This window comes from Peromyscus maniculatus, chromosome X (assembly GCF_049852395.1).
Source record: "Peromyscus maniculatus bairdii isolate BWxNUB_F1_BW_parent chromosome X, HU_Pman_BW_mat_3.1, whole genome shotgun sequence".
NCBI lineage: Eukaryota > Metazoa > Chordata > Mammalia > Rodentia > Cricetidae > Peromyscus > Peromyscus maniculatus.
Genome location: NC_134875.1, coordinates 119,673,321 through 119,700,962, shown reverse-complemented (window position 1 = coordinate 119,700,962; position 27,642 = coordinate 119,673,321). Strand labels below are relative to the sequence as shown.

The window sequence follows — 27,642 nt, the reverse complement described above, 5'->3', positions numbered from 1 at the left end:
GGCAACTTTTTGAAAGTGCTTCCCTCAATATGTAACAATCACAACATTTGAGGTGTGTGTGAGTGTGTTCAGGAAACATTGGCTTGAAGTTGCAGTGCAATGTAAGCTAGCCCTGTAATAATAGCTCCTGGGAATGCAGAGGATGGCTTGGCATTAGGCATTCTCCTCGTGTTTCACATAAATGCATCCTGTTCTCAGGAGCTGACGAGCGCAGTGCACTTGCCCTGGCTCATTCAAATTGAATGTTGGTAAAAGGAGAGTCCTGAGCAAACAGAACACTTTGGCATCATTGAAGGCAGGAGCAAGGTTAAGCTGTCGGCCTCATTCTCTGCTGGTTATTGGATGTTTATTTTCTGGTCTCACTGCACTCCTCAGGTATGTTGCTGAGGCACTGACGGGCTGACCAATGCCTGCCTGGTCCAGGTACCTATACAATTTAGCTCTAGGGCTTTGGGTCAGTAAGGTTCCAGGCTTTGGATGTTGCCCTGAAATCTGCCTTGAATAATGTTTTCCGGGAACAGAAAACTCCTCCACAGAGGCAGCTTGCCTTGTATTTTCCTTTTGTTCATTTTTTTCAATGCTGCAGCTTTAACTTTGACACAGCAAGCAGAAGGAGAGGGAGTGAGTAGAGAGCTTTCTGCAGCCCACTTTTTCCATTAGTTTGAAAAAGACGAGAGTGGCGGCAGCAGCAGCCAGAGCTCACTGGCTTTCTAGTTCTGTGCTATGAGGAATAAAGACACTGTAGGGCGGTGAACCTGAACTTAGCCCATTCATCCATACTGCATTGAGTGATTGCATGGAGTCAAATGCCACTTGGGGGTGAAGAGCACGCATCATCTTGCATTCCTGCTGGATATGCCAGGAAGGACCCTTAACAGACTCCAGTAAGTGAAAGGTAAGCCATGAATGTATGCTGTCTGTGGGGACGTGCATACTAAAGGGAAATTGCATGGGGGTGGGAGAGTTACCTCTCAAATTGGAGAATGATATGTTGCTTAGATTTTCTTAGCCAGTGCTTTGGTAACAGAAAGGAAGAGGTTTTGCTTTGCCCCTCACTTTTGGGATAGTCTACAGGTTGTTTCTCTACAGGGTGATATGTTTTCTCAGCTCCAAGTACCCAAATATTTCTTTTATTTTTTCTCCCTGAAATGTGTTCTCAGTGGGAGTCATGATAAAAAGTTTGGATCACATGAATGAGTAAATCTACTCTTTGTCACCTGTGTATTTTTCAAAGTGTAATCTCACTGTGAGAATTCAATCAGTGGCTTGAAATAGAATTTCTGTTTGTTTTTTTTTAATCTAATAATCTATGGCTTTCAAGGGCACAAGACTAATGGAAATGCCGAATTTGTCTTCGATCTTTTCTAAACACACATACGTACCACATCTCTTGGGGAAGGATCTGGAGGAGATGGGGAAGATCTGAGTTAAACCATGTCTTATACTTAGCAAAATGTAGGACTGTCTCTTGTAAAACATTTTACATGTGCTGTGTTTAAATTAAAGCTCTGGTGTAGGCAGTGTCTTTTGGTGATGTGTGTTCCATACAAGGAATGGATGGATTTTTGTGACTATAAATTTAACTAGTTCCTAGTAAATCTCTTGTCCAGGGCTCTGAGATCTTTTACACACTGCATTAAAAATAGAAGGACATGTTTTTAATTAATTCAGCTATTGGATTTGCCCTCAGGGAGCTGAAATGAAGTGGACAATAAGAGTCTGTTGTTTCTAATAAAGCATTCATATGAGTTGTGGTTTAAAAGTTAGTCTGCTATATTTGGGGGATATTTGCTTTTATTACCTTACCCAACTGAGTTTACTGAATATCTCCTTCAGTTAGCAATCATATTGAGTAGACTAGTAATGGTAATTGATGATGTTATCAAGACATACCTATTATGTATCCATTAGATATATGCCTTTCATTTATTGACCCATACCTATGTGTGCATGTATATGTGTATCTTTCAGAAGAATTTATTAAAGAGGTTAGACTGGGAGCAGGATAACTTGTCACCAGTAGAGGTGACAAGACTTGCCATAGCATCAAGTGTTCTTGGTTGTCAAAGAGCAGAGGACTGCTCAAGCGTGTATCCTTCAACAGTGTTTCACTTTGGAAACAATGCTGGAGGGTACCTGGACATTCATCAAGGCATGACCTGTAGATTCTTATATCTGCACCAGAAACCGTGTATCTGATCTGAGGTTGTGAGGCCAGGGGACAGGACAAAAATTTTTGAAAAGGGAATACAAAGTCCCCGGAGAAAGTTGATATTGGAAGTGACAGTTACTAATCAAATCCATATTGTCACTAGGGGCCAACTGGATGATGACATGGTGGGAAATACAGTGTGGACTTATGACAAAATTTTTGCTTTGAGTCTAGAGTTTAGAAAGGTGTGTGTGAGTGTGTGTGTGTGTGTGTGTGTGTGTGTGTGTGTGTATGTGTGGTGTGTGTGTGTTCCTTTTAATTTCTTGTTTAGGGTATGTTATCTTTACTTTTCAGTGGATTTTTAAAGCTATAAATATGCAGTTTATTGGCATTTTAATAGCAGGATGTCAAAGTAAAAGGCAAATATATAACATGTACCTTTTCAGGAGCACAGGAGTACATATTGGACTAAACTCTGAAGTTGAAAAGGGCAAGCTGTAAGGGCCTAGCATCAGAGGATGCATTCCAATTTTCTCTTTATGTTAAATTGGAATCTAAATCTATCATCTTATCTTTCATCAGATAATGTCCATCTTTGTAACAGTAGAAAGGAAAGAAAAGAAGCAATTTTGTTTGTGTCCTATGAACCATTTAGCTTAAACTAAAGCAAGTGTCTGGCTCATTCAAGAAAGTTTCCCACAGTCTTAATGGAACTAGAAGTTGTAGTACTCATTTCCTTGAGGGCCCAGCTTATTCTAGCAGCTAAGAAGAATTCTGCCACAGAGCAAGTCAGGAGCCAGTTTTGCCTGAATTCATTGCTAGTGTAATTTATTAAGCAATTGCGATAGCTCACATTTGTAGAGTGCCCCTTTTGAGGAGCTCAGAGTGTTTCTTGGACATTATCTAATTGTCAGCATGTCAGAAAGAAAGAGAGTGTGCAGCATCTCCAATGAGCAGTAGAAATGATGGGGAGACATGAGGTAAAATGATTTCGTTGAGATGACTCGGAAAAATGCTGGCACATATCTGACACATGACTCCAATGAGGCCAGGGCCTTTGTCTCTTGGACCACCTTATCTCAACTTACCATACATATCATGATGTATATTGAGTTTCTCAACCATGTTTTCTCCTAACTTCAAGGACCCTATCCCAACACTTGTGGCTACAGGATTCCATAACCTGCATGGCATCTCCAAAAGTCCTCTGCAGTGAAAATAATGTCACGGAATTAGTCAATGCCATTCAACATCATTACAACCAGTACAGAAAGCAATAAGACATATATATCTCCCAAATTTATACTTTGGATCCTCTCTATCTGAAAGTCTGTCAGCTGTGCAAGAGGGTGTCAGGATGTTGTTTTGAACCCTTGACAATGAAAATATGTCAGAGCACCCTTTCATTAGCCCAACAGCTCTTAGGCCTGGAAGCAGGACAAGCTTGATCAAAGTTGAATTAAATTTATTAAGAAATTAGAGAGCAGAGGTTCCACACATTCACAGAGACTTGTTCATTCTCTTTTCTCTAGATTGTTAGGTGCTTATTTTAAGTTCAATTATATCTCAGTTCTGAAAAGAAAAGGATTTCACATACATGGAAGTTAGCTAATAGACATAAAAACAATTACAATCCAGCTTCTTGTTTTTCTTTTTCTTTTAATACATTTAATTTGTATTATAAAGGGGTAAATAAGTCCATTTAATGTAAAAATATAGTGTCCTTTAACCCTATGTTCCCCTATACCCCATTACTGTCTTGCTTTCCAATTTCCTGGCCACCTCCTTTATTACCCACTTTCCCTTTGCATTCTAGGAAGCGAATGAGATAAAATATGTCATTTGTTTTTCTGAGATAAACTTAGTTTGCATAATACCATTATTTCCAGTTTCATCTACTTTACTACAAATGACATATTTCATTCCTCTGTTGAAGGACACCCAGGTTAGTTCAATTGCTTGGGTATTGTGAATAATGCTCCAATAAACAGTGATGTACAAGGATCTCTGTAATTTGTTGACTTGGAGTCTTTAGGGTAGTCACTTGTTTAGATGCATGAGAATGCTGTAAGAGTTGAGACTTTCCTGCACTTGATCATCCTAACCATGCCTCTAATGCAGAGGTCCAGAGGGAGGACTTGGACAGATACATCCTATAGGTAAACTCATCCGTAATAACATCTCAGCCCATCACACTATTTGGCAACCTTTTCCACATGGCTGGCATTGTCTAAAAACTCTTTTCTTTATACCTTCCTCAAAGAAGATGACAACTTTGGAGGGAAGTAAATGAATTCATATTATTAAGAATAAAAAAAAAAACTCTCACTGAGTAAGATGTTACAGTAAACTCGTGGGAAGCTACTCACTTGATGTAACACAGACAGGATTATTCCCAAAGATGTATGGTATGATTGTCTTCCTTACAAATTTATAGTGAGATTCATTTAGCTGGAACATTCTTCATAAATGAAAGAATGTACTGAAACTAGTGGCTCTCAATCAAAGGTGATTTTGTTGTCATATCTAGTGGGGATGCTACTGGCATCTAGTGGTTAAAAGCTGAGGATGACACAAAATGCCTAACTATATAGGGTGATCCCCCGATAGATGACACCAGATCTCCACAGTGCGTAGATGGAAAATCTGATTTCAAATAAAATCCATAGCTTGTTATTTTACAATGATTTTCTTGTTATTTTCTCTCCACTGAATTGTGTGCTCTTGGTAGCAGGTTAATCTTGCTCATATTTGTGTAACTGAGTTCAGCAGCACACTTGACATATATTATTAGACCAGTGTTTCTCAACCTGTGGGTTGTGACCTTCTTGGGGGTTTGAACAACCCTTTCACAGGGGTCACCTAAGACCATCAGATAACATGGATATTTATGTAAATTCATAACAGTAGCAAAATTACAGTTATGAAGTAGCAATGAAAATAATTTTACAGTTGGGGGTCAGTGCAACATGAGGAACTGTATCAAAGGATCACAGCATTAGGAAGGTTGAGAATCACTGTATTAGGATTTTAATAAATGATGGCTGAATTGATGAATGGATGAATGTTAATGATGCCAGGAAAGGTGCTCTAGTATCCTCTTTGGAACAACATTATAATTAGAAATTGCATTTCTAATCAAGGCCTTGACATTAAATAATCAATAAGGTCAATGACAAGTTTCAGAAGCACAGCAGCCGTGTCTTTATTCAAAAGTCATCTGGGCCTTGTGTCATAAAATGTTAACAAAGAAAGGGACTTGAAAGGTCATTCATCTCATCCTTATAAATTTGAAGAGAAACTACTGAAATCCAGGGAAGTTGAATGACTGGCATAAGTTCTCACAGTTCAGTTACAAAACTTGGGAGTAGAATTGCTTCAATTCATAGTCTTAACATGTCATATGGAGATACTAAGCTATATACAAATCAGTCCTAAAGAGGCACAGAGTGGATTGACATCATATAGGGCATCACCCCCAATACAGAACTGAATAGAACACATAAAAATCATGTTTATGCTGTCATACAATTTGACCTTAAATCAAGGCCAAGAAGAAACTTTGCATTTAATAAATCCTTGTATTCTGCGAAACAGAGGAGAGAAGACATCTGGGATTTGGAGCTGTGTCTATAGTCATAGAACTGGGATGCAGGATGTGGTTCCAGGGATATAGGATGTGGGTGCAAGATGCTGGATGAGTGTCCAAGATGCAGATTGTGGGTGTTAGATGCAGGATGGGGTCCAGGATGTAGGATCAGTCCATGGGGAACTCTCTACTCTGTATTCTTTTTCACTCTGAGAGTTGCTTTAGTCACCTTTCTTATTGCTGTAACCAAATACCTGAAAAGGAGCAACGTTGGGGGTGGGGGAAAGGGCCAATTATGGCTCATTGTTCCAGGGAATAGTACAGCCCTTCATGGCAGGGAAGGCATGGTGGCAGGAGGGCAGCTAGTCACTTGTATTAAAGGTCAGAAAGCAGAGGCTGAATAGGAAGTGTGGTTAAGCTATAAAACCTCAAGATCTTCCCTCAAGGACCCACTTCCTCTAATGGGGATCAAATGCCTAAGGTTCCAGGACTTCTCAAACACCAACAACAACTCAGAACCAAGTCCTTAAACACATGAGCCTATGGGGAACCTTTCACTTTCCAACCACAAGAGTGTTTCCTAAGTAGAATATTAGTGGAAAACATGTTTATGCAGTCAGATAACATTCAGAGTTGCAAGAGTAAACCAAGATAAACAGGCCTGCTTGCCAAAGGACATCTGGGCTTTCCATACATGGAATGTGCTCGCTCTCTGTCTCTCTGTCTCTGTCTCCTTCTCTCTCTGTCTCTGTCTCTCTCTGTCTCTGTCTCTGTCTCTCTCTGTCTCTGTCTCTCTGTCTGTCTCTCTGTCTCTCTCTGTCTCTGTCTCTCTGTCTGTCTGTCTGTCTGTCTCCCTCTCTTTCTCTGAGAAGGAATTGCTCAAGTTTTACAAAGCTTAGTAACTGAGAGCTCATTTATGTTATACAGCACCATTCCTCAGAATGTATTTAGAAGACTACTAGGCCTCTTTTTTCAGTCTTTTAAGTCAAATAAAAGCAACATCCCTGCTTAGGTTTCAGAGGGACTTTTAGGAAGACTGTAGGATGGCCTTGTCCCCCCACACCCCAATACGTCATTTTGAAAATGCTTTCTTAAGTAGGTTGAATCAGTATATTCTATTATGCATGCAGTCTCCCCATTGAAATTTACAGCTTCACTGTATTTGGGGGTTTGTTTGTTTGTTTGTTTGTTTGTTTGTTTTTTGTTTTGTGCTGTTACTAGTGTTTTAGAAATTGGTACAAATGCATCATTAAGTAGGAAAACTGAACTCAAAGTTACTAACACACTTTGTTATCAACAATATTGCATAGGATCTTCAAGAACCTTAAGCACAACATTTTAACAGAACCAAGTAAAATGGTGGGACTAGATACTTTAAAAAAATATCCTAACCTAGGTAAAAAAAGCCTATATAGAAACCACATTACTTTTAGACTTGCTGCCTGATAATTCTAAGCACCTAAAAATTCAGACAGTATTTCATCACACCAAGGACCTTAGTCTGTCTTTGAACTGTCTTTGTTATGTAAAATTGTTGCAAGGCCAATATTTTGATTGACTTGAATTTATAAGAAAAATATTCTGTAAGTAGGAAGCCAACAAAACATTATCCTTCACCTATAAAGTCTTCACATACAAAAATGTGTATATATCACAAATATATGTATAGAAAAGAAACTTAGGTGAGTTTTTAAAAGACTTTAGCATGTAATTAACAACAATGAAAAAGAAGTTAAACCAAGAAGGGTGGCAGAGTCCCACCACCAGATAAATACCTTCAACATAACCTATAGTAAAGATTACCAGAGTAGGGTTAGAGATGAGTTAGTACTTCAGTCTTAATGTGACAATTCAAAACATCATTTTTGTCCTAATTGCAACCCAAGGCCTTTTAACATAATTTTGGGGTGCCGTGTTTGTCAATGTAGAATGTGCACAGATAATTAGGACTCTGGTTTCAGGTGGACTTTAACATGACTTACCTCTTCTACTTTTTTCCCCTGAATGTGATAATTTTCAAATTCTCTGGAGTCAAACCCTTACTTCGAAACTCAGATGAGGAATACTTGTTTTTGCTTCCTAATTAAAAACAAAGCCCAAATGCTGCAAAGTATAACTGAGCATCAAGCAGGAGCTCAGTGCAGCTGAAACGGCCACCAAGTGAAGTGAGTCTTCCAAGTTAGGAGGGAAAATAACGGAAGGAGAGGAGCTTGTGAGAGTTGGCCCGCAAGTAAGCATGACACAGTTTATGGACTGGGTGAATGGGAGCACCCTGATGAACCACCAAGAAGAGAGCACATACATGAACAGAAGGAAGGCTTAGGAAGGAAGGCCCTTTGCTAATGCTTGTAGCTGAGTCATATGTCTGATACACAAGCCCCTCCCAGCATTCTGGAGTCTACAGATCCTTCGAATTGGTGCATTATGGACAACTACTTATTCATTTGGTGCATTCTTTACATGCTCCATTTGATATCAGGAAATGGAATGAGTTACTTGAGCCTTTATTGTTTCACTGTAGCCAAAAACATTGTCATCTTCACTAAAAAAAATACTGATAGTTATTTATGCCATAGAATATAAAGAGGTTGCTTTGATGTGGAAGAAAAGAAGGGCAAGGCAGAACTCATAGGACAAAAGGCTCTCATCAAGTGCATTAATGGAGACAGAGCTAAGTAAAGGGAAAGACAGGAAATAAGTCACTCAGGAAGGATGTTACAAAAAAGTGCCTGAACTATTCTGATAGGATGGAATTGGGGGAAGGAAGGTAACCCCAAATAATTATTACAGTTTGTTTTGTTCTAATTATCTAAGACAGAAGAAAAAATATTTGCTGAGCATTCAGAATTATATTAGAAAGAGAACAGATTATGCAATTATCAACAAAGAATGCATAAAGGAAAGCTTAAAAATTATTGATGGCTGTTTTTCCTCCTCCTCTGGAGACAGGGTTTCACTGTGTAGCCCTGCCTGTCCTGGAACTTGCTCTGTAGACCAGGCTGGCCTCAAACTCACAGAGATCTGCATGCCTCTGCCTCCAGAGTGTTGGGATTAAAGGCTTGCACCACCACCGCCCAACTGAAGGCTGTTTTTCTGTACTGCTCATTATGTGTTCATAAAGTTGTTCTATGCTTGTAACTACCAGGTTTGGAAGATCATAAAACAATACAGAAGCCATCCTTTCTTTGTTCCTATGTGATATGTATAATGATGCCAGCAAGTGTCTTAGGAGCAAAATTTTCAAACGAAACCTTGATAAATATTTTCACTGTTTTTAAAATCTTTCTAATCACACAAATATCCCTAGGGACTTGAGTACATTAAACTTAGGTTGACGTCATTTTGGTCAGACCTAATGATTAAAGGCTGTTCATTTCTATTTTACCACATTAAATCTAAGTCTTTAGAAAATTCTGAGGCAGATTAAATAATGTGAAAGCAGCTGCTTGAAAGAGGCACAATGAATGGAACACAAGGCTTATTGATTATAAAATGAAATGAATCTCACTCCAAGGCAGGAAGGAAAGTTATGTCTATGAAGAAAGCTTTTTAATAAGGTCTAATGATTTAAGAGAGAAGTTTAAATCAGGTAAATAAGAAAAACATAATTAAAATAAATTTATCATGTAAAAGCATCTTGCTGCAAATCATTCTTATTTATGAGATTTCATGCAAATTATATTAATAAAGTTACTGTTCCTCAGTTGCTGTACTTGCATGTGTTTCAAAAACTTCCATCTATGTTTTTTAAGTCTCTGAGGACTAGGTGCATAGAATAGCATGATGAAAAAAATGAATTCTGAGAATTGGGTCTATACCTCAGTGGTTGATTGCTTGCCTTACATATATGAAGCCCAGGGTTCCAGTGCCAAAAAACCCTCAACATTAGAAAGACAAATTTTGAGATCATAAATTATTTCCCACCCTTTCTCTTCCTCTACTATTCCCCATGGCCACAATAGTTTTATCTTGATTGTGGCTTTAGTACATATGATAACCAGTGTTCAGGTTTGTTTGTGGTGTCAGTTTGCATTGACCTGCTGGGGTGCCATTATGAGGCTGACCATTGCTGGCATTACTTTACCTCTGGAATATAAAAGTCTTCAAGGTGGGGGGTGGATAAGTAATTCACTGAAATAATATATAATGTACAGCAGTACAAAGAATGTACTATTGCTTTGAAGACATGGTATTTTGAATGATAAAATGTGCAGGCCTCATAATTCCATCTTTCTGAAGATTGAGGACAGGTTCTATTAATCCAGCCTGTTGTCGAAATCAGAGGAATGGTTACTACTGAGGTCCAACTGGGAAAGCATCTGACAGAAACTTATGAAGGTCTCTCATGTTCTATATAATGGCATGCATACTTGTCACATGGCCATATACGTATCTATGCACATGAAGAACTTTATTATATTTGTTACACTTTAACAAATATGCTTATAAACTGATTTACATATTTAAATACAAGATGTATTCTAGAAAATCCAGTAATTACAATATGAGCACAGTCACATTCTCAGAATTCCCATACTTGGGAGACAGAGGCAGGAGGATTACCACAAGTTCAGGGGCAATCTGTTCTATTTAGTAAATTTCAGACAAGCAGAAGTTACACACCAAAATCTTTGCCCTACCATTCATAATAAAAAAAGAAAAAGAATCAAAACCTCTAACCAGATGATCCAGCAATTCTGTTTCTGAATAGTTACCCCAAATAGTAGAAATAAATATGGTAAAGAGACATCTGTCCTCCCATGTTCAATTCAGCTTGAGTAAAAATGGCCAACTTAGAGAATTAACTGAGTGATCATCAACAGATATGTAAGGGAATAAAGAAAATGTGGTGTTTATTCATAATGGAATGCTAACCAGCCTTTTAAAAGAAAGACATCTTGTCATTTGTTAACAGCTTCAATGGAGGTGATAGCCACATTAGTTTGATTTAATTATTCTACATTATATTAAAATCATAGCATCACTTTATACTCTATTAATATACATAATTGTCAACTTATAATAATGTGAAAAATTTAGAATATATCCTCTACTAAATTAACAGAAGAGTTGGCTATTTGAGCAAGAAAGGAGCTCTGATGTGCGAATACGCAATTAAATCTAATGAATGACAGCAGAGATGCTTGCAAACACTTAACATGCTGGGCCTCATCGTATGTATTTCCTAAGTTATTCATCGTGAGACTCATAGCATATGCAGTCTCATTCATATTTTCTGGATTAACATTGAAAATCAGTTCCCCTCTGAGACTATACTGTACACATCCATGCTGAGACTTGACTTGATCCCATCAGAGTCAAGAGAACTGTAGTTGGGGAAGAAGTCAAATTGCAAAGGGACTTAGATAAATGATTGGCTTGGTGTCCACTAAGGACTTAACTCTTTGTTCATGGTGGCTACATTGATCAAGAACAAGGTCTGACAAAGCCACTTTAATCACTGGATTCTGGATCTAGGATTAGTCACTCTAATAGAATGATAAACTTTTAGGGATCAATTATTATTTTTTTACATACCTCTTAGAAATCATCTCCTGTTTTCTTTCTACTCATACTTTTTTGATTGCAGCATTTAGGTTCAAGTGATATTTTGTGTATGTAGCTATGTATTTTTGTTTAAATCATCACATTCATTGTACAAAATGATGGGTTTCATTTTGGTATTAGTATGTTTTTCTTTTTATTTTTCTATCTGATGCCAATGCTACAAATCTAGTATTGAGTAGAGGCAGGCCTTTGGGAGCTGAAGGCCTAGATGAGTCCTCCAGTTCAAACCATACTTGGCATCTTAGTCTCTTCTGAACTTCAAAGAGAAACTTCTCACTAACATTTAGAAGAAGAGTTTCAAAATCTTGTAATAAGGAAAACAACCAAGAGAATAATAGCCCTACTAAGAGTCAATGCTCCTGTGTCCCCACCTCATTCAGATGGTTCAACATAGAGAGGTGGCAGAGGATTATAACAAAAATGCTCACTCCTTGATGAGGAGAACAAGCTATACTTACCTGTAGATATAAATAAGGAGAAGTATTTAGAATGCAGTAAGAAATTAGAGTGGGTTAGGAAAGACTCAGCAGGAGGTTTGCCTCTATGTTCTATGACCTAATCAAACATGAGCAGTTGGCTAGGCTTATAATACCAGGCATTAATTCCCTCCTATTGAGTGGGTGGGCCTTATATTCAATTAGATACCTGTTGGTTACCCTCAAGAAATAAGTGCCATGGTTTCACCTTTGGGGATACCTTGTTGTGCTCAACATTGTTGTGTTTTGTAAGTATCATAGCTTTGTAGGATTATTGATTGCTTTTCTCATATGGAAGTTTGCTATTACAGAAACCCACAAATGGTGAAAATGTAGAGAACAACTGACTGTGGGGTGCCTAGTCCCATTTGATATATCTGCAACACAACCCTGACACAAAAGACTTGGGGAACATTGAAGAATCTGGGAAAGATTTTTGATAACCAGGGAACCAGATATCTTCTGTGAGATTGTATCTTATATGTAGAACAGGGAAGCTGCACCCTTGAAATCTCAGCAATATAGTTGCCTAAACAGGACCTGAACAATGATAGCAATATTTGACATGCCAGTGTGAACTAGGGAAATCTGATAAGCCCCCCCCACACCTACATGAATAGCTATAGGCAATTAATGACTGCCAAAAAAGGGAGAATCACTTTTCCCCAAGGATGAGCTCCCTAATTAACTATCCAGTACCAAGGTGTCATCCCCCCAAACAGGTACATATGAGCAACACTAAACAGACTTGGCAGATTTTGTATGTCTATAGCTACACCTACAACTATCTATCTATATATCTATCTATACCGGTAACAATAATAATTAAAGAAAAAAGAAAAAAATCACATTCCTGGCACTGAAATCTCTGCTTCTCGAGAGAGAAGAAATTGTTTCCCAAGGGCAATTTCCTGGGCAAGAATTGTTTCTACCTGCCAACCAATGTGAGAAATGAATCCATGGGGTGCCACGGGCCCCTTCACAACTCCTCAGGGGTTGATGGTTCAGTATGGCTGCAAGAAAATGGGAAAGGAGCCATATGAGTCAACTGCTCAATGTACGCCAGTTCACCAGGACTCTAGTCTCTCGTCTCTCCTTGTTGCTCATTCAAAGAATCACAGCATTTGGGAGACAGAAGAGCCTTTCAGCAACGTTCAGCATCTGCTTCTTGTTTTCGAAATGAGGAAACTGCAATACTGATAGAGGTGAGTGTCTGAAGATCTGGCAAAGGGCTGTGAAGTCAGTTTCTTTGACTTGGGAGGAGAGTCTATCCTATGTTAGAGCAGGTGCCCAGTGGCCTCATTGCCTGTAACACTGCTCAAACACAGTTCTAGCTAAACGAAGTAGAAATATAGAAAAGGGTTTAAAATGATTAAGTTTTATGCCATCTCATGTTTCTTTTTCCTGTTTTTTATTGTTCATTTTATTTGGAGGGAACAGGAAGGTCTCATGTTGCCTGGGTTGGCCTGAAACTTTCAATGTAGTCAAGAATGCCCTTGATCTTCTGATCTTTCTGCTTCTACTTCCTGAGAACTAGGACTACAGGCATAAACCACCATTCCAGTTTGTGCAGTACTAAGGAGCAATGCTTGACAAACACTGTATCAGTTGAGCTGTATCCTAGCCCATGTTGGGTTATTTTGTTTTGTTTTCCATCTAGGGTCTCAGTGGAACCTGTGACAGTTCTCCAGCTTCAGTCTCTTGAGTTCTGAGGTTGGTTATACACATAAACACAAATGACTGTTTTTGGAAGGAACAGACAGAAAACTTTGTGGCAAAGATGTGCATGAGTTGTATCAGCAGTCTGCAGAGCATGTACTGCAAAGCCTATTTGAAAACTTTGCTGCTAACTTCAATAGCCTTACTGGGTGCCTTAATCTCTCCAGTTCCGAAAGAGAAAGGATGAGTAATAGCATTGGCAGATTTAGTTAGAAGGAAAAATAATAAATACAGGATGACTTGGTGTTTATCTGGAATTAAAATATAACTGAGTGCTCTGTATTTTACCTGGCAGCCTCTTCCATGTGTTGAAAACAGCTGTTCTGCTTGCTTTTCTGTTGTTTCAACAGGAAAGCAAAAAAGAAAATTTTAGAGGTATTTCCCTCATATTTCCTTTTCATTCACATTTTCTTAACAGGATTTTCTTCATCCCCAGTGGTAATATCTTAAAGGAAGGCACATTATTAGTCCAAATTTATCTAAATTAAGACACACTTGGCCTGTCTTGTCCTACGGACCAGAAAAGGATTAAGGAGCAATTGAACTGAAGTGCAAAGAACAGTGGATTTTGTAAAGTCTTGATGCTCCTCTGATAACTGGTCTGTGGGTGGGAGACTGTATGTACAGGGCTCCCATTTGACCTGCTTTGTCTTTTTAGTGCAAACCACACCTGGTTTTTCAGGAAAATGACAGAAGACACTGCCTTTTGACAAATGTCTGTCTCCAGAAAGATTGGAGATCTGCATATAATCTTTCTCTCAGGTAATCCATTTGTCAAGACAGCATTTTCACCCCTGAGGGAGTACAAGGTAATGAAATATTTCCCGACAGGTCTAATGGATGCATTTTTAAAAAGTCAGTGCCTTTTAAGGAAATCATAGATACTCAACCACTTATGAAAAACAGCAGCTTATAGCCATCCTGTAAAACTTGAGATCAAATCATCATGTATGTGTGGTAATAGGAGTATAGAGTAGTTTGGACATCAATATGGAAATGTCATGACCTACTCATGTTGGCATCGTTGACTAATGGCTGTCAAAAATCAAAGTAACAACCCTTTAAGTAGAGAGACTCACAGTGCAAACATAGAATGTCAGGATATGAAGGGGCCATGCATCTCCGTGTTGAGGCTGAGAGGTGGTGAAAAGAGAAAGTTTAAAAAATGAAGCCAAATGGTGGATCCTCTAAAAGAAATTTCTCTTGGCCTTCATCATGTAATCTCCTGTCCTCCTCCTAGGAACTTTTGTTTCTAGTTTAGGTATTCATTTCATGGCATTTCAAACATATAAGTCCTCTTAGGATGGGAATGTAGCTGAGTGGTAGAGTGTTTGCACAGTATGCTTAAAGCCATGGGTTCCATGTCTGTAGAGCAATATGGAAAAGAGGAGAGAGAAGTGAAGTAAAGAGAAGAGAGGAGAGGAGAAGAGGCAGTTCCTAATACTTTTTAGTAGTGAGCCTGAGCCTTTGATAGCTGAGCCATTTCTCTAGCCCTTTCTGCATATATATTCAAACTTTAGTTTTGAGAATCTTATACATGAGCACTGTATTACACTCCTCCCATTCCTCCCTCCTTCATCTCTTCCCTCTCCCAAATTTATGACAATTGCTGCAATTATAATTGTTACATGTGTATGCTTGGGTGTGCACGTTTCCAGGACTGACCGCTTGCGATTGGACAACCTATGTGAGAGTTTGTCCCCGGAGACAACTAATTAGAGATGCTCTGGGCAGCCACTGACCTCCTGTAGCTCTTCATCTAGGGATGGGACTATGTGCAGTTTCTACTGTCTGTCATTAGAATGCCAACTGCTATTTCATTGTGCTTCTTTTTGTTCAGGCAACCGTTCATGGATACACTTTCACTGCTGTATCTAGGGGATACAATCTATCAACAGGTATCTGGGGCCTCTGCCTATTGCAATCTTTCAGGTTCCTCATCTGTTATTTTTCCTGATCTTTAGGTTTAAGGCATGAAGGAGTATCCAATGGGCTTGGGCTCTCCATAGTCACTTATTCTCTGCATTTTGACCAGATAAAGGCTCATAGACCTAAGAGAACAACCTACTACTGCAAGTTTCCTAAAGCCATGTAACTTCTTTTCTAAATACATAGCCTCTTATTCATAGACAAGTGTAGCTTTCACTGCTGATATTATTCTTTGTAAGTTTTGCTACTCGTCCCTAACTTCTTTGACAACTGAAATCTTTTACTGAGGACAAACAATGCCAATTAGAGTGAATCCTTCTCATTCTCTTTTGCACACTTGTTCATTCTCTCATCTCTCCCTTCCTCACCTTTCTCCCTTCCTCCTTCCCTGTCCATGCTCCCCCTTCCTGTGGCAAAAATCATTTCTTCTAGCTACCTGATATAACATGCAACAGACTGGAAGAGCTGTGACAAACTCATGGCTTTTAGCCCCCTGTTTGAATTCACTTGTGCTCTAACAATACTGCTCCATGGTAAATACACAGTCTAAGGCTCCTCATTTCAAAGACTGGGGTAGGAAGAGTAATGTCCTATACATCTAGGATCATTTGTGTTTGGGACACAAGATGAACAGTTTTTCGAGCAAGCCTTTGTGCTTCCAGAGTATTGTTGTTTGATGCTTCCAGGACTCTAGGCAATGTGAATCCAGCCTGCCACATCTGAAGCATGAAATTCCCTCTTATCTGGCAGTGTTGACAAATTTAACTAACAGACATCTGTTGGCGTAGGTGTTGGGCACTGACCAATAACAATTATAGCCTCCAACTGCTTGTGTGACGCATAGTGTAGAATTAGTTAAGCTTTATTGACAAGCATACCAGCAGATTTATCATTCCCAAGAGACCAGAACCTAGAAACTGAGAGACTGTGTATGATGAGGGAACTAGCTGCCAACAAAACCATTTCACAGGACTGGCTTGATTTGGCGAATTAAGAACTGCCTTTTAGGAAATAAATGACCTTAAGTCATCCCTACATGTATTTGTTGCTCTTGTTTTATTTCTTCCACTATAAGGATTATGGCATGAACTATCACAACTTACAAAGTTTTCACACAATTAATGGGAAAAAATTTCCAGCTATTGGTCCAATAAAAGATGAATTTCATAAAATTTGTCACAATTATATATGTATTATTAATAGAGTTTTATTCTTCTTACTTGGGACCTATCAAGTTTTTTGATTATGCTTCTTTGATATTATGCCCTTGGAGATTTATTTCAGGTCTACCTTGATTCCCATTTTACTTTAGATCAGTAATTCTCAACCTTCCTAATGCTGTGACCCTTTAATATAGTTCCTTATGTTGTGGTAACCCCAAACATAAAATTATTTTGTACTCCATACCTGTAATTTTGCTACTGTTATGAATCATAATGTAAATTTCTTTTTTATTTATCTATTTAATTTATTATTTTTTTATTTTATAATTTAATTTAATTTTACATATCAGCCATGGATTCTCTTGTTCTCCCCCTCCCGCCCCCCCCCCCCCGCCTCCCTCCAGACCACCCCCCATTCCCATCTCCTCCATGGCAAAGACTCCTCTGAGGATTGAGTTCAACTTGGTAGATTTAGTCCAGGCAGGTCCAGTCCCCTCCTCCCAGGCTGAGCCAAGTATCCCTGTATAAGCCCCAGGTTCCAAACAGCCAGCACATGCACTGAGGACAGGTCCTGGTCCCACTGCCTGGATGCCTCCCAAACAGATCAAGCTAATCAACTGTCTCACTTATCCAGAGGGCCTGATCCAGCTGGGGGCTCCTCAGCTATTGGTTCATAGTTCATGTGTTTCCATTTGTTTGGCTACTTGTCCCTGTGCTTTTTCTAACCTTGGTCTCAACAATCCTCGCTCATGCAAAACCCCCTCTTTCTAGCCAATTGGACTCCTGGAGCTCCACCTGGGGCCTGGCCATGAATCTCTGCATCTGGTTCCCTCAGTCATTGGATGAGGTTTTTAGGATGACAATTAGGGTGTTTGGCCATCCTATCACCAGAGTAGGTCAGTTCGGGCTGTCTCTTGACGATTGCCAGTAGTCTATTGTGGAGATATCTTTGTGGATTTCTGTGGGCCTCTCTAGCACTTTGTTTCTTACTATTCTCATGTGGTCTTCACGAGAATCATGGTCTCTTATTCCTTGTTCTCCCTCTCTGTTCTTGATCCAGCTGGGATCTCCTGCTCCTCTAAGCTCTCTTTCCCTCAACCCTTGCCCTTCATTACCCCCACTCACATCCAGGTTGTTAATGTAGATCTCATTCATTTCTCTGTCATTGGGCAATCCCTGTGTATTTCTTGGGGTCCTGTTTTCTAGGCAGCCTCCCTGGAGTTGTGAGTAGCAGTCTAGTCATCTTTGTTTTACATCTAGTATCCTCCTATGAGTGAGTTCATACCATGTTTGTCTTTCTGAGTCTGGGTTACCTCACTCAGGATGATTTTTTCTAGATCCATCCATTTGCCTACAAATTTCATGATGCCATTATTATTATTATTATTATTATTATTATTATTATTATTATTACCGCTGAGTAGTACTCCATTTCTCTGTCCTTGGTTGATCCCTCTGTCTTTCACAGGGTCCTCTTTACTAGGTAACCTCCCTGGAGTTGTGAGTTGCAGTCTGGTTATTCTTTGCTTTACATCTAGTATCCACTTATGAGTGAGTACATACCATGTTTGTCTTTCTGAGTCTGGGTTACCTCACTCAGGATGATTTTTTTCTAGTTCCATCCATTTGCCTGCAAACCTCATGATGTCCTTGTTTTTCTCTGCTAACTAGTACTCCATTGTATATATGTACCACATTTTATTTATCCATTCTTCAGTTGAAGGGCATCTAGGTTGTTTCCAGCTTCTGGCTATTACAAACAATGCTGATATGAACATATCTGAGCAAGTGCCCTTGTGGTATGATTGAGCATAAATTTCTGATACACATGATATCTGATATATGACGCCCAAATGGGTTGAAGTCCAGGGGATAAGAACTATTGCTTTAGAAGCAGTATGGCCACATGTTCTGCTAATTGCCAACACAGAACTTGAACCTGGAACAGTGTTGACAATGCTTTTGTAAGAATACAAAATGTGCCGGGCAGTGGTGGTGCACTTCTTTAATCCCAGCACTTAGGAGGCAGAGCCAGGCGGATCTCTGTGAGTTCGAGGCCAGCCTGGGCTACCAAGTGAGTTCCAGGAAAGGCGCAAAGCTACACAGAGAAACCCTGTCTCGAAAAACCAAGAAAAAAAAAGAATACAAAATGTGAGACTGAATAGACTGTGGTAAACAATTTTAGAACTTGAAATAAAGCAATGATTTTAGTCTTCTCTGTACCACACCTGTTGGAGTAGCACATATTCATTTAACATTCAATATTTCATTGTACAACTTCCTCTATGTACAATAGAACTAATAATATTAATTTATAAACATGGATGGGATTTTACTTAAAGCATCTTTAATGGGTATACTCCCAAATATGTGCATCTTCAAACACTAAATGTTTATGTCTCATATAATTGAATGAGTGACTGAGTGTGAGCAGGGAGCAAGGCATTCAATCACGAAACCATTAAAGCTGATAAATCCTCTTCCTTGTTCAAAATACCTGTTTGTTCAGTTGTCCTAGGTTTTGATAGTTGACATATGGGGAAGGGAAAGCATGGGAGGTGTTATGGGTATGTCCTAAAAGTGGTACACATGAGTTTGTTCATCGGTCATTGCCAGAATTCAGCCATATACCATCCCCAGATACAAGGACACCTGGGAAATGTAGTTCCTGGCTGACAAGCTATGTCCAAAAAATAACTTTACACTGTGAAAGAGAGGGCATAAATTTTTGGTAGGCAGGTAGTTATTTTTTTAAACACTGTTTTTTATTTTCAAAATTGCTCATACAATATATTTTCATCATATTCTTTCTCTTCCCCCAAGTCTTCTCAAATATACCCCACCTCACTACCAATCCAACTTCATGTTTAAACAATATAAACAACAGCAAAGCAATTTGAAAAATGTAATCCATTTTGTGTTGGTTAACTACTCCTGATCATGGAGCTTGCCTGGAGTGTGGTTGATATACCTAGTGTAACTCATTGGAGAAAAAGTGATTTTTTTTACCTTCTCTTAGCAGATATCAATTGAAAATAGCTTTTAGGTTAGAGGTAGGACTTTGTGTTCACTTCCTCTTCAAGCTGGGATTTTATCTGATTAGAATTGGTGCAGGTCTTGTGCATGCTGGCACAGTCTTTTTGAATTGATACGTGCATCTGCCCTGTTATGTCTGGAAAGCACTGTTTCTTTTGGAGTCACCTACCACCTCTGGCTCTTGTGGTCTTTTCGCCTCCTCTCTCTCATAGATCCCTGAACCTTGAGGAGAAGAGTTTGTAAAGATATCCCATTTAGGGCTGAGTGCTCTAAAGTCTCTCAAACTCTGCACATTGTCCAGTTGTGAGTCTCTGAGTTAGTTCCCATCTAATGGAAGGAGAAGCTTTTCTGATGGTGGCTGAGCAAGGCACTGAATTACAAGTATAGTAGTATTTAGGAATCATTTTGTTTATGTGTTTCTTTATTGTACCAGTGTGTCTGATAGGCAGGTCACTATTGTAGGTAACAGGGCTGACAGCTAAGTGAGATTGATGATTACCTTTACCCTCTGGTAGCATTCATAGCAGCTTCTAGCATTACAGGTGCTAGTCAGTAGGGATGAAGCTTCTAGGTGAGTAAAAGCTCAATTTCTCTACTTTCTATGATGTAAGTAATTGGTGTCTTCAGCAATAAGGCCTTACTATCAAGTAACTAATAACCTTTAATAATAGCCTGTGATGTTTGGGTGCAGGGAGGAGTCTATGAAACCAACCTTCTTGTATGTAAACCATTCCTGGTACTGTGGGATTTATTTGTTAGCATATGCTATCCAGTTGGGGCATTGGCTCCCCCCTTACAATGTTAGCAAAACTGATTTGTGCTAGTGAAAGCTTATTGTTATTTTCATCTAACTATTGCTTCTGAGGGTTGTATGTTTTCTTGTTTGGTGAGAGGGCTTATACTATTTTTGTTGTTGTTGTTCATTTGTTTTGTTTTTCGAGACAGGGTTTCTCTGTGTAGTTTTGGTGCCTGTCCTGGATCTTGCTCTGTAGACCAGTCTGGCCTCGAACTCAGATCCACCTGTCTCTGCCCCCTGAGTGCTGGGATTAAAGGCATGCACTACCACCGCCTGGCACCCATACTATTTTATATCTTCTCTGTGGTCTACTATAATATTCCTATCAACAGTATATATATATATATATATATATATATATATATATATATATATATATATATTATTAACCATGAAAGTAATTTGTGTTCATTAGAGAAGTAACAAAAACTTAGAAATGCAAAGTGTGGTGGTTTGAATGAGAATACTCCCAATAGACTCACATATTTCATTACTTGGTCCTCAGTTGGTCAAACTGTGTGGGTGTAATTACAATGTATGGCCTTGTTAAAGAAGGTATGTCATTGCAGATGGGCTGTGAGGTTTTAAAAGACTTCCCCATTCCTAGTTAACTTCCACTCCAATCACAGTTATCTCTCTCTGCCTCTTGCTTGTGAATCTCAGCTACTGCTCTAGCACTATGCCTGCCTGCTGCCTTGCTCCCCTCCCTGATAGTTATAGACTAACTCTCTAGAGCTCTAAGCAGGCTCCAGATGAAATGTTTTCTTTTATAAGTTGCCATGGTCATGGTGTCTCTTCACAACTCTAGAAAAGTAGCTAAGACACAAAGGAATGAAGAAAGCAAATATCTATGCATTCCATTGTCCCAGAACAATCAGCGGCAGTGTTTGCCTACAAATTCTTTTTAAAAATCAATTTTTATTACTCTTTTGAATTAGCATAAGTAATGGGTTTATTATGGCATTTTTATACATCAGTCATCGCACTTTATTTTAATCCATTCCCCTCCCTCACTACCCATCTATGTGCCCTCACACCTCTGTGGCTTGTTCCTTTCTTCTTTCAGACAACCCTGCTTCTACTTTCATGTCATACACATTGTATAACCTATCTTTTTCATGTTTGGAGAGATTTTCAAAGTTAATTACCCTTAAACAATCAATACAAGTTTTTTGCTCTTTTAATGCTTGATTATATATATTTTCATGTCACTATTTTCTTTGCTTAATGCACATTTTATAACAATTATTGCTTATTCCATTTATGAATGTTCGACATTTTCCTTCATTGTTAACCTGTACAGAACATTTAAATTTCTTGCACAGTATTACTATCATATGAAGTCTTGGATGAAATATGTCTGTGTGCACTGCTGTATGTTTTGGAGAGTAATAAATAAATTACTTCAGACAGTACTACATCAAAAAGCTGTAATCATGTTTAGAATGCTACTGTCTGCTTGTGCATATAGATTCATACAGTTAGATATGTGTGTTTTCAAGTAACTCTACTGTTAAGTGTTTCCTACCTCTACTCAGAAAATAATTTGTAGGAAAATTTTTAGTTATATTTATTTTAAGTGTATGCATATTTTGCCTGCATGTATGCATGTGCATTATGTTCATGTCTAGTGCCCAGGGAGTTCAGAAGAGAGTATTAGATCTCCTGGAACTGGAGTTACAGATGATTGTAAGCCACCATGTGGGTACTAGAAAACAAACTTGGGTCCTTTGCATGAGCATCAAGTGCTCTTAACTGCTGAGACATGTCTTCAGCTGATGTAAGAAAAATATTTTGTACACACACACACACACACACACACACACACACACACACACACACACACACCTAATTTGGAGAGATAGATTATCTCTTGATAATTTTCTCTGGCACAACTAAACTCATCATTCCTAAAGAATGACATGTTTAGAGGACATTTCTATTACCACCAGCATGGTACAACAGCACCCCAGACTTGTAACCTCACAAAGTAAAGAATATTGTGAGAACCATTGTAGATAAAAAACAAAACAAAACAAAACAAAAAACAGAAATTGGCTGGGAGATGGTGGTGAATGCCTTTAATCCCAACACTTGGGAGGCAGAGGCAGGCGGATCTCTGTGAGTTCAGGGCCAGCCTGGTCTACAGCATGTGTTCTAGGACAGCTATGATTGTTACACAGAGAAACTCTGTCTCAAAAAAAAATTCAGAATTGATAAACAAATTCATATCCCTCATTACCAACCTTCTGTGGGCCTAGTTCTAGAAGATGCACAGCAGGTAACAGCAGGCTAGTATGCCTGAGTGGGATCAAAACCATTTGAGTAAAGGAAGAAAATAAGCTGTGGATATCAAGAGATGAAAATGCTCAATTGTTTTCATATTATGATGAAACAGTAGATTTGAGTCTTTTGTAAAATGCATAAAACAGGTGCAGAGGGCATGTTTCTATTATAGCAATGTTATAGAAAAATAATAGCTGCTCTCAGTATGATGGAAGATCTTATTTGTGTGTGTGTGTGTTTAAAGGTGTTAACTACTTACTTATATAGTCAACCTCTTTTCAGGCCACAGATTTCTTGTTTTGTGGCCATGGGCAAGTAGGAGAGATAGGGAGGGGGTGCTTCTCATTCTTCTCTGTTTCTTATGCTGCTCTTTAACCCTGAGGTAATTCTTCGGTGAGGACTGCACAGTGAAAGCTTCTGGAAAAAGTGCCAAGCCCTGCCCAAATGGCTGGCTGCTGGGTTGCTATTCGCAATAACAATATAATGTAATCAGATGTAAGTGCCAGGAGGACAAGGAGCTATGTCTGTTTCATTTTCTGCTGTATCCTCAGCAACTAGAGCAATACCAAGGACAATACATATTTGCTAAATGAATTAACAGACATATATGGAGTTATTGGTCTAACAGAAATATTTGCTGTAGGGGCTGTAGGAGGCAAGAGAGCAGATATCATTTCTTGATGTTTCTCTAATTATTGAGGATGCTTTCTTCTGATAAATTAGGTAATTATCAGAATCATATTTTTTTTTTTTTTTTGGTTTTTTCGAGACAGGGTTTCTCTGTGTAGCTTTGCGCCTTTCCTGGAGCTCACTTGGTAGCCCAGGCTGGCCTCGAACTCACAAAGATCCGCCTGGCTCTGCCTCCCGAGTGCTGGGATTAAAGGCGTGCGCCACCACGCCCGGCTCAGAATCATATTTTTGATTTGACTACTTTTGAAAACGAAACTTTTTAAATTTAAATTTAATTTTATGTGTTTTGCCTGCATGTATGTTTGTGCATCACTTTTTTGCATAGAGCTTGCAGAGGCCTGAAGAGGGCATCAAAATCCCAGGCACTGGAGTTACAGATAGTTGTGAGCTGCCATGTGGATGCTAGAAATTGAACCCAGGTTTTTTGGAAGAGTAGCTAGTGCTCTTAACCACTCACACATCTCTCTAGCTTTGAAAACTTATTAATTTTTAATGAATGGATTAAATGAATGTTGATTACTGAATGCATTTTCTGAGGATGATGGGGGAATAATTGTATTCTCAAAATACTGGTAATTAATGTCAAGAGACTTAGATCTATCCAATGATGAATAAGGTCAAAGACCATCACAGAAGAATTCCATGTGAACTGAGAAAACTGTTGCTTATTTCTTCTTCTTAATTCCATGGAATCAAGAAAAAGGATGTGCACACATTTTTAATAGTACAGCAAAGATAATAATTTGCTTCCATACACCGTGTCATTCTCGACTATGGGCTATGCTATGAGTATTGTTTTTGTGATTCCTGGGATTTGAGAAATGTCTCTGTACTTACTGTTCATTTTGAGGATATGTCAAACATCAAAATTATTATTTCTTCATAATCTGCATGTGTGTTAGGGTATAGTTATTTTATATGTGATAACTATATTCCTTTCTACTTTCCTTGTCCCAAATGTTCTGTAGTCTCAGTCCTCTCTCTTCAAATGTATCCATGAGCCTCCCTCAAAGCTGTGTTAGTACACAGTTCTTACTTCCCATTCCATGTGCAGGGCAATGAGAGGAACATAGAACTTGTATTCCATAGAGCTTCCAGCTTGTTCATTAAGTGATTTGTCCTGTGAACAGTTCCAGACAGAGTAGGTTCCTTGTAGACACATATATAAACATACATGCAGACTTATATATGGTAGTGTTATGGACAGAAAGAGATATAGTTATACTTTATTTTAAATATTTTATACACATTTTAATGACAAGAAGTAACTAGATCTTCAACACCACAAAATGTGAAGACAGTAAAAATGTCATCCTCAATATTTGTGGTATAACAGTCCACTTTAATGATAACAGGTGGTGATAAGACAAAGGAAATTTGCTTCATCATTTGTACATGAGCACACAACTCTCCTGGTCTTTTCTTAGATATAATATTATACCATATCAGATCTCAGGTCTTTACCCAAAAGACAGTCTATGATAGAATAGCCATCAATGGAACACAATGTATTGGATGAAGAGATGCCTCACTCAAGAAAGTGCTTGCAGTACAAGTATGAAGAACAAAGTTTGATTCTTGTTACCCCTATATAAAAATCAAGTACTGTATGTAACCCCAGTCCTGCCCAGGGGTGGGCGGCAAAGACAGGTGAATCACTAGGACACCAGATTCAATGAGGGACGCTGGTTCAAAAATTAAAGATGGAAAACAACTGAGGAAGCCACTTGATGTTGAGCTTTGGCCTCAACATGTATAATTGCACACTTAAATGTGCACCTGCATGTACATGTGCACATATATAAATACACAAGTACATATATATATATATATATACCATCCTCCCCATCACATGCTCACAACAATGATTCTATTTAAAGACCTTTTCTCTTTCCTCAGACAAAAGGAAGTGATACATGGATAGTAAATGCCTTGTCTTGCACACCCTGCCCCATAGAGAAGTGAGGTAGTCATGTGAAATAATTAGGAAAATTAACCTTCTGTGAACTTTTTAAAAAGTAAGTTGAGCCATCTGATCCTTCATATTTGTCATATTTAATTTACCAGGATAGTTTTTTGATTAGAAAATGGACAGCCACTGTATTCTTTTGGGAAATCTGCCTAAAGCTGAGAGAAAATGCCAACTGGCAGTGCTTAGCCTAAAATTATTGGACGAGTATTAATTTTAATGAGTTCCCCCTGAATGTCAGTACATGTTGGGATGTGATAAGTACCATATCATATATGAATCCAGTTTCCTTGGTTTGTGGAAAAAAACACATGAACAGTTGTCATTTCAAAACCACAAAGTGTGATTTTTTCAGAGCATTGCTCTCTTACATTTTAATTCCTGCTCTGGAAGTTTTTTGGTGTCTTTTGTGACTTAGGATGGATGCCAAACTGCCACTTTAATTTATATGACCTTTATGCCTATTTAATTTAATATGCAGTTTGGCTTTCAAACAAACTCAGGCCAAATACTGACTTCATGAAGAGTTTTATTTCATTATAGTCCATCTTGCTACTGCTTCTCTTCTGCTAATGTAAGGGTCTGAAACATTTTAGAGACAACACTTACAACTGATACAGTAGCCAAGAATTATACTGTATATAATCTTAACACTAAACATTTCGTAGTTCCACTTTTATTGAGACTCACAGAAAGGGTTAATTCTCACATTTTCTTTGAGGAATAGAATGAGAATCAAAGAGCTAAATTGAGCATCCCTTATTTTAAGTGAAATCTTAGCTAAAGAAAATCTGTCATTAGAAACAAGCCTAACATTCAAAACATATTCTCATGTGATTTTCTTTTTTTGAAGAAAATGGGCAATTTAAATAAGATTGAAATCAATTCATCAGCTGATGGTATGTTCTTAGATCGTGATAAGACTTGAACAGAGAGTTAAGTGAACGCACTCTTCTCCTCCTACCCTCCACCCTCTCTCCTCCTCCCCTCCACTTTTCTCCTTCTCTCCTCTCTGCCTACTCTTATCCCTCTTCCTCCATCCTCCCCTCTCTCATACCGAGAAGTTAAATCTCCATGCAGATGCTGGTTTCTTTTGGCAGCTCCTAGAAGGTTGGCTGAGGACAGTCTGAGCACAGTTGCTTCTAATAGTTTTTGGCTTGTGTTGCTCCCCATTTCTGGTCTTCATCATGTTCCAGATTCTCTTGTTATTCTTATCTTCCAACACTCCCTGTCTTTGGAGAACCAAATGTGCCAGAGATAAATGTAGAAACAAGAAAAGATGACTAAATATGTTAGTTAAATTGGGACAGATGAGGATTAAAGTATATTGGTTTTCTGAAGACAGTCGGTCGGTTTTGAGTTGTCTTATCATATGGACAGTTCTTAGATACAATAATAATTTGTGTGATACTATAATAAATCTGAGATTAATTGGCTCCAATAATTAGATTCATCCATCCCCCAAATTGTCTACTTGCAAAGTCAAACGTATCTATTTATTTTGACAAAGTAGAGTATTAGGATGTCATGGGAAATAAAATGAGAGGGTCAGAGTTTTGGCCCCTGGTTAGTTGCTTAAGGGCAAACTAACTACAGAGTCTTACTTTGTATAGGAACATCAAGTTCTCTGTATTTAGGCATAACCTTGAGAATGACGTTATTCTGGGCCCATAGAGTGGAGGACAGCACCACTCTACAGGCAACTGGCTGTACGGTCAGCGGTAAAGCCCATGGCTCCTTATTACCTGATGAGGATATAAAGGTAGGTCTCTAGGGTGATCATAAAGGAGATGAAAGCCTTAAGAGGAAGATGAGAAGTAGAAAGGAAGTAATCGCTCCCATGACTACTCTTAAGTCTACCATAACCTTTGCCTTCTCTAACAAAGTCAGTCACTGTCCTCTACTGCACTGTGTATAAAGATAGTCAGAAAGTAAGTATCTATACAAGTAACATTTCAGATGAGATCCAAATGAGATATGAGGATGAAACACTTGAGAAAGGAAACAGAAGAACTCCGTGCCTTTCAACTCAGAAAGGACTTCCATGGGTTCTAAGACATAACACATCCTTGTTGGACTAAGAGAACTTCCCATCTCAGTAAATGGCACCAGCATGCTCAGTCATGCTGTGAGGTGTCCCTTTTCTTCCCTTCTCTCCTGCACAGTTTTAATGACTTGACAACTATTAACAACGTCATTGAGCCCACAATTAACCAAGGTCCTCTTCTGCTGTAGGGGGTGTCCCTTAAAATTCAACTCTTGAAATATA

The 27,642-nt window shown here is 38.7% G+C and overlaps 1 protein-coding gene across 4 annotated transcripts in view; it reads left to right on the top strand.

Moving 5' to 3' along the window:
• The window catches only part of Frmpd4 (FERM and PDZ domain containing 4), a 623,066-nt gene that overhangs the window by 274,793 nt on the left and 320,631 nt on the right, over positions 1-27,642 (top strand). Inside the window, exon 1 of one of the 4 annotated variants that reach the window (XM_076562914.1) lies at positions 231-895. The exons of the other annotated variants lie outside the window; for them this stretch is intronic. The gene's annotated coding sequence lies outside the window, so the exon portion shown is untranslated. Of the gene's footprint in view, positions 1-230; positions 896-27,642 lie in introns of those variants that run through there. 4 annotated transcript variants of the gene reach the window in all.